This window comes from Ruditapes philippinarum, unplaced genomic scaffold (genome assembly GCF_026571515.1).
Source record: "Ruditapes philippinarum isolate M1 unplaced genomic scaffold, ASM2657151v2 ctg6343_1_1_1_1, whole genome shotgun sequence".
NCBI classification, from domain to species: Eukaryota; Metazoa; Mollusca; class Bivalvia; order Venerida; family Veneridae; genus Ruditapes; species Ruditapes philippinarum.
In genome coordinates this window covers 5,542-19,646 of record NW_026853854.1, presented here as the reverse complement: position 1 = coordinate 19,646, position 14,105 = coordinate 5,542, and positions in this window count along the sequence as shown.

Below are 14,105 nucleotides of genomic sequence, written 5' to 3'. Positions count from 1 at the left end.
TTAATGTTTTGTAAAATATGAATACTTTTTGATGCAATGTATTGCTATATTCATGCATTCTACGTATTTTTCATGTTCACGTAAATTTGTACAGAATCAGTCCAAACAACAACAACAACTACAATGTACAGTACTTAAAATATATTTTCGGTTTAATTTGTCATTGTGCTTAAGGGTGTAGAGGTTCGATATGTCTTTTGATTGATGAAACGTTTTTTTGCTTGTGACAAAGTGTTTGAAAGTTTTCAGAACGAAATATGTTTTCAATTTATTTTGCTTTATTTTGAGAGTTTAGTTTAAAATTGAAATTCAAATTAGCATACAATAAAATAATTATGAATTAACTTTCAGTTAAGGTTTAAAATACTACTCGGGCGGACTGGTACTGTTTCAAAATTTAATATTCAAATTTCTTTTGTAAAAAAAAATCTGAATTTTGTATTTATCAATAGAAAACTGATAATTTTACATAAAAGGCTATATATTTTGTTATGTATGTTATACTAGCATCATGTATCATGTTCAGGGCATAATGTACGAAAACTGTTCCATTAAGTCATGGATAACAGCGTTTAAGTACAAATTACTAAATTAGCTGTTTAGCATTTTCACTGAGTCTAACTATCGAGATAACTAGCATCAATCAAATGTAATCGCTATTGTGCTTTATTTTATAGACTATGTCACTCAAAGACCTTTCAGTTTTTCAACATTATGGAATTTCTAAATGATATTCATAAATCATATCGTTTAAAAGGTTAAGTACTTTTAAAGATGCAGCAGGCCGCTTTGAACTTTTCAATATACTTAATAAATTCCGATTAAACATAAATAGATGAATTATGACACAGCCGATGCTATAAAAATTGTTAATACTATGATGCTTACGAATATGAGTAAATGCACCTAATAAAACGAAGACAATCATTTGATATTATAGCAATGAAATATTCAGCCCAGTAATTGGCGTCCGCGCCGAAGCGCGGCGCCCCTTTATGGAATGAAATCAGATTTTGTGAAAGGGCGACAGCAACTTCTCGAGCCTTTTAGTCGGTCATGATAAAAGCCGATCATTCCGATCGGTATGAGGGTGCTTGATTATTAATTAAAAATGAAATGTCGCGATATGTACAATGAATAGCGAACTGGAGATTTTCGCAATGCAAACATTTTTTTTTCAAATGAAATAACCTTTTCTGTCAATAAATCGCGCTCTTCGGGGTATTTTTATTTATCATTTTGTAGTACACAGTGGGTTATTATGGTATGTTATTGTTGTACATGTACATGTATCCGAAAGCTGTAATAAATAGAATGATGAGTTGATGACCTAAATATTCCGAAAATCTATTTATAGAGGGATGTACTACTTTCGGTAATTCCCGGTCTCTCCTGGTCTATTTTGACCGGGATTTACTAGTGACCGGCGAATAGTACGTCCGGTCTCTCCCGGTTTTGGAATAGTTATTTGATATCGTTACAGAACAAATATTTTACAGATAAATACGCTTTGTTTCAAAATGAATGTTTGTCACTTAGTTTGGTTACAATAATTAATAAACACAGATCAACTCTCACATTTATTGATTATTATTATACATGAACATACAATTCGAAAAAAACCAACAACAATAGTGTGTTTTATTTTTATCTATATGAGATAAAAACAATAAATATGTACAATAATTGAGAAAAAAGGTACATTTTTATAGTATTAATATGACACTATCAACTTTAAAACATTATATTTAATTTGTTATTCGTGTTTAGTAAAGATGCCGAGGATTTATTCAAAGTTACAAATTAGATTTTATGAATTATTCAATTGATTGATAATTTAAAAAATGATAAAGAAAAATACAAATGTACATGTATATGGTTTAAGAATAAACAATATTATATATTGAAAGATTAACCATAATTTACAGACTTTTTTCAGTTAAGTTTTGACTTATAATCGTCGGTCAATATGACAATTGAGTTCTTAAAATAGTAGTAAACGTAAAAACTCAGTATTAAAATAGCACATAAAACACAAAAAAGAAAAGAAAGCAATATTCATAAAATCTGATTTTTTTTATTAAAATGGATATTACAATTATTGTATAATAAACAATTATGCTCAACATGATCAACATGGTAATATAACCAGTGTCATATTTGTTACTAAGTGTGAACAGATACCTTAAGAGGGGGTCTTCGCTAACAGCGATAACATAATAAGGGACAATTACACAAGTGTGGTGTTGATCATGCGTTACACATATGGATTAGAAATGATTGTATACATGTATATCCGTTGCTATTAATAATTACGATCACAAAGAAATAACAAGTAATATTCTAATGTCTAGCATAGTTAATAATAATCAATGTCTTTCGTCCGTTCATTCATAAGTGATATACAATTCTGATAAAAACCAATTAACCATTGAAAAGTTTATAAGAATATCTTGTCATCATCCGATATATCTTCTAGTTCATCTTCACCTGCTGCATTTCTTGCTTGGACGCCCTTTGATGCTTTGCATCAATGCTTTTCTTGTTTTCATTTATTATAAAGTTAACAATGTCAAATATAGGAGCATGTGCTCTTTTTTTGGTAATCGTTAAATATAAGCGTACGATATGTTGTTTACCAAATAAATATATCTTAACAAGATTTGTACACTTCTCATTTATTGTCAAGATGCTTTCTTTATAATTGTTATTATTAAAGAGTATAAAGCTTTATCTGATGAAATATTTTTATGAAATAAACATTATCTTTGGAAAAAATATGTTTTTTCCTGCTCATATTGTCGTTTGTCGAAATATTTGTCGGTTATTTAACACACATGCAAACTTTACGGAAACACAATCAAATGTTTAGTAAAATTATTATGCTACTTTTTTAATAAGCCTTAAGCAATGATTTTAATCATACGCAATTTCTTCCAACATTTATCAACAGGCATATATTTTGTTCATGCAGGTATTTTTAATAATTCTTTTTTTTTCAAAATGATAACAAATAATTTGTAGACCGCAAACAGCATAGGTATAGCTTTGTACTCTTCAAATTGTATGTATATGAAATACATCTGAATAAAACATTAAAAAAAACAAAAGCATTTGTTTATTTAAAGTTTATTTTTAGTTTTACATTTCATCAAGGCATATTTACTTGTAAATATGTTTGTCTAAACAGCAAAACAGATTTCCGAGTTTTTGAATATTAACATTTGAGCAAGATGTTTTCACTCAATTTCTCTTCAATTCGTCTCATTAATTGACGTCATAATTGTTGCAATGACATTACTGGCACAATATATGGCTTTCTTTTCCAATTAGTATCATCGAATTAAAAATAGCCTGGCAAAATTGATTGTATGATGCAGCACTATAGAATATGAATTATTGCCCGTAATTCTCACAGCATTCTTTAAAATGTCACTGCGTTTTTATTGCGTACATACTGCTGTTTACGGTACTAGTTTAACCATTTTTATTGCGTTCTCACGGAATTGTCACGACAACCATTGTCTTGTGAAGATAAAAAATCCAATGTGGGGCACAATTAACAAAAAAGTACGAAAATGTACCATAAATGATGATCGCAGAACGCTTTATTACTACCAGGATTACTACCTGCCTACATAGTGTTACATAATTATTTAACATGACGGATACGATTAATGGCCTAGAACGTTCCATGTTCGGGTTGAGATTCAACTTTTTTTTACAAATCTGATGAAAACTTTTAATAGGTAGTGGAAAAAATGTTGCCGCTCAGATCGGAAAATTTAATCAACCGTCCGATTAGCGTAATAGGTAGAGCGTTGAAATGTGAATGAGCTGACCTGAGTCGTTCCCCGTACAGTGTATGTCACATTTGATGAGATTGATCATGGAGTACTGTCTACGTTTAATACAACTGTACATCTTTTCAAGCATATACATTACTTATTAGTTCCTTGTGAAAGTGAATGCACTAGTACTCAGTGTGGTAAAATGCTTGACAGTATGCCATAGTAGCGATGCCGTGGCTGAACTGTTCTCTGGTGAATTCAGAGTGGTTAAATGCAGTGATCCAGAGGATTGCTACCAAAATCACGACCATTTATATCCATTTACGAGGTATTCCGTACATTCGGGCGGTAATTTATATTCATATAGACTGATGTTATCTTAAGAACGCAATTATATTCTTATGCCTAATGGAGGCTATTTTGAAGCCCTCAACTCATATTGCATCTTCATGTCAGACGCAATTTTACCTCAAACTAACGGAAATGCCAGTATGTTATGCTAGAATCAATCTTTTTAACAAGCTCTCATCGAAGTATAACCGCCGCGACGGTGCCATGTGAATGCCCAAGCAAAGCAGAATGTGTTCGTAGTAAAAGCGCTGAAAACGCAATGGACACAGACATTCTCCAACTTCAAAGTTATTACGACGCAGTAGCATGCCAAGGAAATTCCATACAAGCCTTGATAAACATGAAGGCAAATTTGAAAAACAAACAGTTAATATGCTAACGGAATTGGAACGCGGAATAATGTGACTTGGAATTGATAGTGATAATTGTCCGGTCAAAGTTTATCAAATTCAGCATTTTATTTTAAAATTACTTTGTTAAATTCATTTTCCTGCGATACTGCTTATACACAGTGCTTATGAGGTTACAATAAGTATGGAACAGAATTAATGCATTTATTCTATCTTGCTTGATGACATTGGAACTTACATAATGCTTAATTCTATTTTGCTTGATGACATTGGAACTTGCATTATGCTTGATTCCATCTTGCTTGATGACATTGGAACTTGCATTATGCTTAATTCTATCTTGCTTTATGACATTAGAACTTGCATTATGCTTGATTTCATCTTGCTTTATGCTATTTAAACATTGCATTATGCTGGATTCCATTTTTATTATTTCATTCAAACATTTCGTAGTGACCAATTCTTTCATTGAGTGATAACTATTAAACTGGAACAAGCCATTTGGAATACTAAAATGTTAACGTCATATACCTTTATGTATAAGCTAGCATTCTTCATGCTCTATACAAACCATTTACGGTTTAGTTTTTTTATTACTTTTATGTAAAATTCAATTAAAATTGACTATTTTTTGTTCCCTGATGGATTTTGTTAAAATGTGACTTATTTGATTTATAGCTCGCATGGTGTGATTACTATTAGCTTTCGCTTGTATCCATTATTAAGTGTTTAAATGCTTAAAAAAGCTCGGTGTCTGAGGCTTTGTGGATTATGTTTGATCATCTTACATTATGATAAACAATTTTGTGAACTGTTATGGGGCGAGAACTCTGTTATCGATATCAACGGAATTTTTCCACGATTCGCCTATCATCGGAATTTTCCGTATAGATAACTGCGTACATGTATACCATTTGTATTAATTATACAATATATTATATTAGAATATGATGCCGTTGAAAGTCATGTAAGCACTCAATAAAACCAATGATACAGAGCTAAAGGTACAAATGTTACTTAAAGTATGTATAAATTTATTTGTGCTCATATAAGTGATCAATGGCACTTCATAAGAATAAATGATAATATAAATGCAGTTACTATACAGAGTAATATAAACTCGATGCTGTATATAATACGACGCCCTCTAGTTAGCATATCTCCAACTTCGGTGAACTGACACGTAAACTCGTCAATAGTGATTAGCACACAATCAGCTTGCTGGGATAACAGGCGTTCAGGTGCTTGATATTATCCCTTGCCCGACAATGATTAGGACCTACGCTCTCATTTGGTCATATGCAAGATGAGGCTACATGAGTAGAATTGAAAACTTATAGACGATTGTCAGGTTTCCAGTCGGTATATAGTTCGCTTGGGGTAGTTAAGATACCCTTGTGTGACCTCAAGTAAAGATAAATGATAAATGAGTTGTCATCCCTCTAGGTTGGTTCGCATAGACATCCAACTGCTAGGGGTTGACTATAAATAAGGAGTGTTGGAGGGCAAAATGACTTATGGTAGCGGGTACGATTATTGTGGTGTTGCTGAGGTTTCAACTGATATATATGCATCAGGAAGTATCTCGACTTGATATGTGGTGGACTGAGAATAGGGGTCACTCTGTAAACAACTGTAAATACTTCGAACTTGTTATTATCAGGAAATCGAAAAGGGATAAGTAAGTTTATTTCACGTGTTTCAGTATAGTAACATTATGAGGCATAAGGGCATTATGTACCATAGGGGGATGACCCAGCGTCACGAATATACATAGCATCAATCGATAGATGGGTGTTTAGTCGGGAGACGCACACAAGCACTGTCGGGAATCACTTTAATGACCAACATCTGATGCAGGTTTCGCAAGCGAAAGATTATATACATGTATAAATATCGTCATCCGAGTGGCGTATATCAGACATATAGTGCGATAGTGCGTTTGTCTTCATACTTTAAAGCGAGGTGAAGAAATGACGTGAATGCAGAGAATGTGGTGTGCTTGAATACACTAGGTCTGCACTCTAGAGTGTGTGTGGTACGATGGACATTAGCAATGGCTAGGTCTGAGAACTCCATGTGTTAGGTAGTCAGCTAAGAACCTCAATATTCACTAGTTGGTATTACGGGTTGCGTACGACGCAGTTAAGCTCTCAATGATTGAGGATTATTAGTGTTGATCTATCGATGTAACTCACATCAGAAGCTGCTTTTGCTCGCACTACAAACCAACACTCAACATTAAGTCACAATAACACATTACATCTTTGTGGTTGGAACATTTAATGTTTATCGTATTGTTTACATTCTTTACCAGGTAAATATGTATTTAATGCTACGAGGAGATAATTTATATATGAAATTTTCTATAGACAAACGTTGGTATGCTTATTCTAAAGTTATTGGATAATTGTCTATTATTAAAACCATATCACATGATTTTGTATTAATTTACTGAACGTTTTATTTTAATTCGGAAATCTGGTATTCCCTATAAACGAGGGTCTCATCAGTTAAGAGCTCGGTTGTCAGTCTGTTAAAGAACAAACTTCCGATGTCATTGTATTTCATTTTTTATGGTAAAACTAAATCTACTTAGTATAAATGTCAAAGATATTCATCCGATAGCCAGAACACCGTTTTCAGTAAAACACTGTGTGATTTATAGCATATTTAAAAGCACAATATTTGTTGAAGCCAAATTAGTGTAGTTCATTAGTTTATTTAATTTTTACTACGGAAAAATCACACAAGATTAGGTTCTTGTTACAACAGTGACTGAGCGACTCGACCAGGAGTTGCGTAAAGCTCGAGTTATATCTTGGTAACGTCAGGAAGCAGACTAATCTAAAAGATCGTAGACTCAATGAGTAAAAAAGATAACTTTATAGCGCAGTATTGTAGACCAAATGATATTTCTGAACGTAGAATATGTTGCTGCTCGAAATAGAAGATTCTAACTCTCGTGGCCACACGTAAGTACTCTTGATAAGTACAATACTCGTGATGTATGTTCCGTTTAGGTGATGTATCAGATCATACAGGACCAATAAAGTCAGTCCAGTTATCATTTTGGATCGCTAAGAGGGTTTTCTAATTTTGGCCTTTGTTAGGCAATTAATTTAACTGTAACTAGATAGCTGTACTTTGTAAGAGTACTGTTCCAATATATCTAGGATTTAATCGGCCGTGTTCTTAATACATTGAGTTCTATTATCTCCATTACCCATAAGTTAGGAGATATATGTCTTTGTTTTTCTTGAATAATGTTGATATGGAAGTACTAATTGCCGCATGTTATGATGAGAATAATATTCCATAATGCATAGAGAATGAATATTTATCACAGTAATGTGTGGTCAGACTCACATCCGATGAACACCTTATATAAGCTGTAATAAAGATATCTTGTGGATCTTGTTGAAAATGATATTAGAAAGAGTATAGAAGCCCTAGTTGTATCATACTATACACTTTGTATAAAAAGAATCAATAGACTCGTCACTTTCTAGATATCATTTTTCTGGTCAAAGTAATTTGGTCAGAGAGTGAAACGAGTAGAGTCAAATTGACATGACATATATAATCGTTATTGGACCCATTTTTCCAAAATATACTTGTAGAGTGATTGTACACCTATATTTTTATCAGAGATCATGGTCACCAAAATCAGTGGTGTGGCATCCATGCGCTTGAGTCGGAAAAATTCATACAGCCATTGGTAAGTAGTAAGATTTCAGATATATGGTTTATTTTATACTACGGTTCGCAAAAACTCGATTTTTACAAAATAAAACGAATATTTTAAACTGCAAAAAAACGAAATTAGGACTACCAATAAAAAGCTCGTTTCTCTCGTGCACACAGTACATATGTTATCCCCTTTCGGCATTGTTAACTAAACTAACTTTAATTTACATCTACAGTGTGAGAGTGTGCACGACTTAAGTTCCATCTTCGAACTATACCCCACGACTTAATATCTCGTGGACCACAGTATCTTTATAGTAAATAACTCGTGGCCACAACATAGTTTTCTCGTTTCCCACGCTTAACTATCTCTGGCTAACGACTTTAGTACTCAACTTTCCGTCGCGCACGCTACGAACAACATGTATATCAAGATCCGAGAGCGCAACGATGAGTAATTACATAATACATTCACCATGTTCTAATCATTATTATGTGGCAACCGTAAGTTTTGTACGCATAGTCAATATTTTACTTAAATTAAAGTGTTCATGCTACTTTGCTATTTACGAATCACTATCATATCACACACGGCTCAAAAAGTGGTGACAATTGTATAACCTAGGATGGCTGTCGCTCAACCTACTTATCGCTATCAGAATGAGATATAGAGATCTATATACAATTTTTGTGTATATGCACAACATAATTGTAAGCTGGTCATCTCATTCCTCCTCGCATTTTCGTTCTGTCGCAACATAGTAGTTTTCTCCAATTATCTTAGTATGGGTTTTCAGTAATGAATCACTCTCTTACATGTTCATTTCCTACTCACATGGTTCTGAATACGCATACACCTGTAAAATACAAGGGAATAGCAGAATGTAGACTATTGTGTGTTAGTAGATCATAGTCTCGACGTGACCCACAATAACACGAGAGGGTATCCATCTCAAAAATACCGGGAATGATTACCGACATGGACAAAAAATCTGACTACTTACTTCCTGGTCATGAATATAAAAAACACCACATTTTTTATTGTGAGGACAATACTACATGTCGCTTTTAATGTCTATACTGGAGCCGAAGCCTCGCATTGTGATGATCTCGTGAGAATCACATGCCGACTAATAATATCATTTATCGATAAAATGCGTTGTCACATCTTGTTTGTACGAGATATCGAGCTAAAGTGAATCACTCTACTGTTAATTGACCTATACACTATTTGTAACTCCAGCTGAATATATCTGATAGCCATATGAAACTGCTACACAGAAACATCTATCAATTCGCCAATTGTGGATTAAACTACAAAAATCTCATTTATGTTATTGTTTGTGACTAAGTGTAAAGATCGCCAAGTTATATTATTAGGTAGATGCAATAAGGTAATATTATATAGAGATTAAAGATAGGTTATAATCAGACAGAAACTGTGACAGATAAACCATGATTATCAATAGTAAATATTAATAACAATAAAAGAAACAAGAGGCAAAGCTTGTATAAATCTTTAACCTATCCGACATAGAAATACGATTGTCAACTTTCGTAACGAGAATGCATTAACTCTACTCATTAAGCATATTAAAATGATGCGAGTTATGGATGAGTTTAAGTATGGGAGGACACATTAAAGGTTGCATATTACGATGAAAGTTAAGTGAATTCAGTAGTAATCTATAACAAGGTGTTCTGAATTGGACAGTCTATACAAATAGATAACGCGCAGTGTGTTTTTATATTGGCATAAAAGAGTATATAAATACGTAAATGCAAGCTTGATATCAGTAAAAGCTCAGAAGAAGATAACCTTTCTCAGTATATACATCGTCCAATAAAAAGTAAGTGGAATGACAAAGTAGCATAAAATAAGATACATTACAAAGACAAATAATTATAAAATTTAATGACTATAAAATGATGCATAATTTAAATTAATACAACCGTAATGTAATGTTGTAAAGAATAGATAACATTTGCTACATTTGATTGTCATTGTCACTGTCGCCATGATCATGTAAAGTAACTGTTTCCTTCTTTTTAAAAGTAAAAACTTTAATTTATGATTCAGATCGAAATATTCGCTACCGTAACGACATACATGTACAATACGGCAATTCAAACATCGAGATAATTATGCTGTGGTTTAACATATTTATATGTATAATACCGTTTTTCAATTTACTTTTGGATGAAAAAAAAATAAAAAAAGGAAAATCATACTCCTGCAAGACTTTAAACTGTAATATATTGCTGACTCATCAACAAATTTAAAAAAAAAACTCGCTCTAACTTGATAAAAACATAATGTTTTGTTATATCTAAAGCGATATTAATGTAATGAAATGTTAATAAAACTGATATTCTATACATTTGACATTTACATGTATGTAATGATTTTTTATACAACTTTAAATTATTATGTAACTTGATTATTTAGTCATAAAACGCAGTTGATACGAAAAGTCAGGAATAAAAACAGAAACTTTTTCTCTTTCGCATTAATTTAAAAACTGATACCTACCTGCTGTCAGGTTTATTAAATATAAAGAAAGTAAAAGATAAATACGTTTCTGCTTTAATCATCTCTTGAGAAACAAATGCATCCTCTCGCTTTCCCAAAGGGATTAATGAGAAATGAAAATGATTTGAATCGGTTAATTTGCAGCCTTAAGCATATTACTTTACATGTATACATAAATATGTAATATTCATCTTGTTTGATGCAAACTTAACATGACCAGACAGGGATTTTAATTGCGTTATTATGACCTTAAAGCTTAAATATGGTTATCAGCGATGCAATGTAAAATGGTTTTGTTAAACAGTATGTCTGTTTGTATCATATGTTTATGTTATTTTAAAACACATTTTAAAATCATTTCATATGGCGAATTTCCAGTTTATTGGTATAAGGATATAAAAATCAACAACAACACGCGGATATATACGAAAGACCGACAAATTGCCGATTTTATCTTCATAAATTCCCGAGTTCAACTTCACAAATTCACGGTTGTTTCACGAATTCCCGATTTCAATTTCTTAATAATGGGCGGAATAATTTAATAATTTTCTTGTGGTATATACATTTATTTTTCAAAGGACAAATAAACACGGCATACTCTACATGGCCGCGCGTAGTAAGCTACAATAGAACAGAAAATAGAAAGAAAAAAAAACATTTGTGGCTTTAATAACCGTTTATATATTATCATGATAATGCGAAGCACAAGAAAGGAGTTACCTGTATAAGATAAAGTTATATGACAATCATTGTGATCCATATATCCCTATACATTTAGAAGTAATTTATCATTTCTTATCTATATATTAAAATGTACAAAGTCATATTAAGAAATTTAAATAAAACGTGTTTAAAAGTTGATATTAACTATAAAAAAATGTTCTTTCTTTTTAAGTGTATGTTAACGATAATGATAACTTAACATGTATACTTTTAAGATTATCAATAACATCGTGACATTAAATATTTAATGATAACGTATATGACAATCGATCCCTGTCGTTAATTTTATTGCGAATGATGAAAGACTGTATAATCTCTCTATTTATGGTATTAATATCTTAAGTCAATAGTTATGCATGAAAGAAATAGAGAAACGACCTCTTTAGGGAAATAAGATAAAATGGAAAATAAACAAAAGCGACAATAGATAAATAACGTTTAGCGCAAGCCCCGAGCACTTTATGTCTGTGTTCATATTGATTTATGAAACAGTTTAACTAAATATTAAAAGATTCATAATATCAAATACATACAATTTTCAAAGATGCTCTCGATATACAAAATATATACTACTATAGTAAGAAGTTCTTCGCTCACGCTATCTATTTCCTAGCAACACATTAACGAACAATAAAATGCTTCTGTTCTCTTGCTCTGCCTACATGGCCTACGAGGTTAGTAACACTCTATATATAATCTGTTTTATATATCTTGATGAAATTCAAATTGGATAAAGTGTTAGCTATTTGGGAAACAACTAGGTATGTATAATGACACACCGTACAATTTCATTCAAGTCACCTGTGATATTCATACGTACACGGAATGCTTTTTCGCATACTATATTTGGCTTACTGTTCTATTCTTCTTGATTACTGTCGGAACATGCAGCATTATATTAAACGTTTTTGTTCTTTCGAGAAAAGGAATGCGGAAATATTCTACGAGCGTGTCCTTACTATTTTTGGCGGGCTCCGACTTTGTTGTGTTGTGGACTGGAACAGTGCAAATATCAATGGAATACGTTTATCAGATATCACAGATTTTACATGTAAAAGTGTTAGATTTTTGGTAATGGCTTCAGGTGGCTTTTCCGTATGACTGCTTGTTTTGTTGACATTCGAACGGTTTTCTGACACGATTTTACTTTATTTCGTTTCACAAAATGACGCCAAGGTTTGCCGTTCTCGCTTCGACCACTTTGCTCATAGTGATTATCATGTTTTCAAGTCATTTAATGTTTGGCTACCATCTGGTTGAAATGGAAGTTTCTATATCAACAAACTTAACAAGGTCTGACAAGGTTTTTAAGTGTGTATATAGCTCCGAGGAATATGAAACTTTTTTTCCAGAAACATGGGGAATTCTTGTTATCTTCAATCTGAATATTAATCCAATAATCATAATAATTCTTGGAAACATGACAATCGCTTTTACTATCCTGCAACAAAAGAACAAATTAAGACGCGTTCATCCTGAGATAAGCGGCGCCGACACACAAAATCCGCAACAAAAAAAGTCCCTGGCAAGAATGCTTTTTCTTTTAAGTCGTTCATTTTTATACACGACATTTCCATACAGCTCTTTTATGGTTGTCCAAAGTGGTTTGAAAAACTTGGATAAACGTTGTTTTGCTCGGCACCAGCTGATAACTGCCATTATTTTGATGCTAGTTTACAGCAATTCCACCTGTAATGTTTTCTTGTATTTCGTCATTGGGACCTTGTTTAATCAAGTCATGAAAGGAGAAACCTGGTGGCGGACGGCCGCCGGAAATTCGGTAGGTCTGTACAACAAGTCGTGCGCAAACACAAAACTGACAAAATACAGCTGCAGCACATATCGTGATACCGTTATCACACCGGTCAAACAGATGTTATTTATTATTTTGTATTGATACAAGTGTTACCACTTTGCCTTTTATTTTCATAAATTAAATGTACGCCTGGTACAGATAAATCTTGTTACGTGAAATTGGTAAACCTTGTGATGGTCCATTTTAAGTACGTTGTTTTATCGCGAAAGTTAGTATATAAACAGAATTATTGAAACAATGTTGTATAATGCATGGAACATTACTGACAAATATGACTCCTACTTCCATAATAAAATCCAACACAGTCCAACAAACATATTTTATTTTTAAAATATTTGCGATGATATAACCTCTGTTTTGCAAGGCAAATTTATAATATTAAATTTTAACGTGGTCACTTTGAATATAGTTGCTTATGATTTTAAAGACGCGAACAATTGTATTGTCAGTTTATGAAATGACGCGGGCAAATTTTAAACCGCGAGATTTTATGTCGAAATTGTACAAATGCAGAAACTGTCGAGTAATTCTGTCACATTTTCTGTCTACATAGTTGACTTAACACATATGGTTACTTTAGGAAACCGAGTGTGGCCATTATAATCCGAAATATCATTTTTTGATGTGAGCTTTATGTCCTGCTTGTTATGATGGGAAATGTATCTGCGCAAAATGTCGCGGATGACAATTGCTATTAATCGCCGTGGCATTTCATGAGACCGTTGTTGAGGAACAAAAGTCGCGCCTCGACTTTTCGTACAATTTCTACAACACTTGCACGATCATGTCGCGGATTTCTTCCTATTTCTCCACTTTTTTATAGACAAACGACGGCAAAAATGTAGACT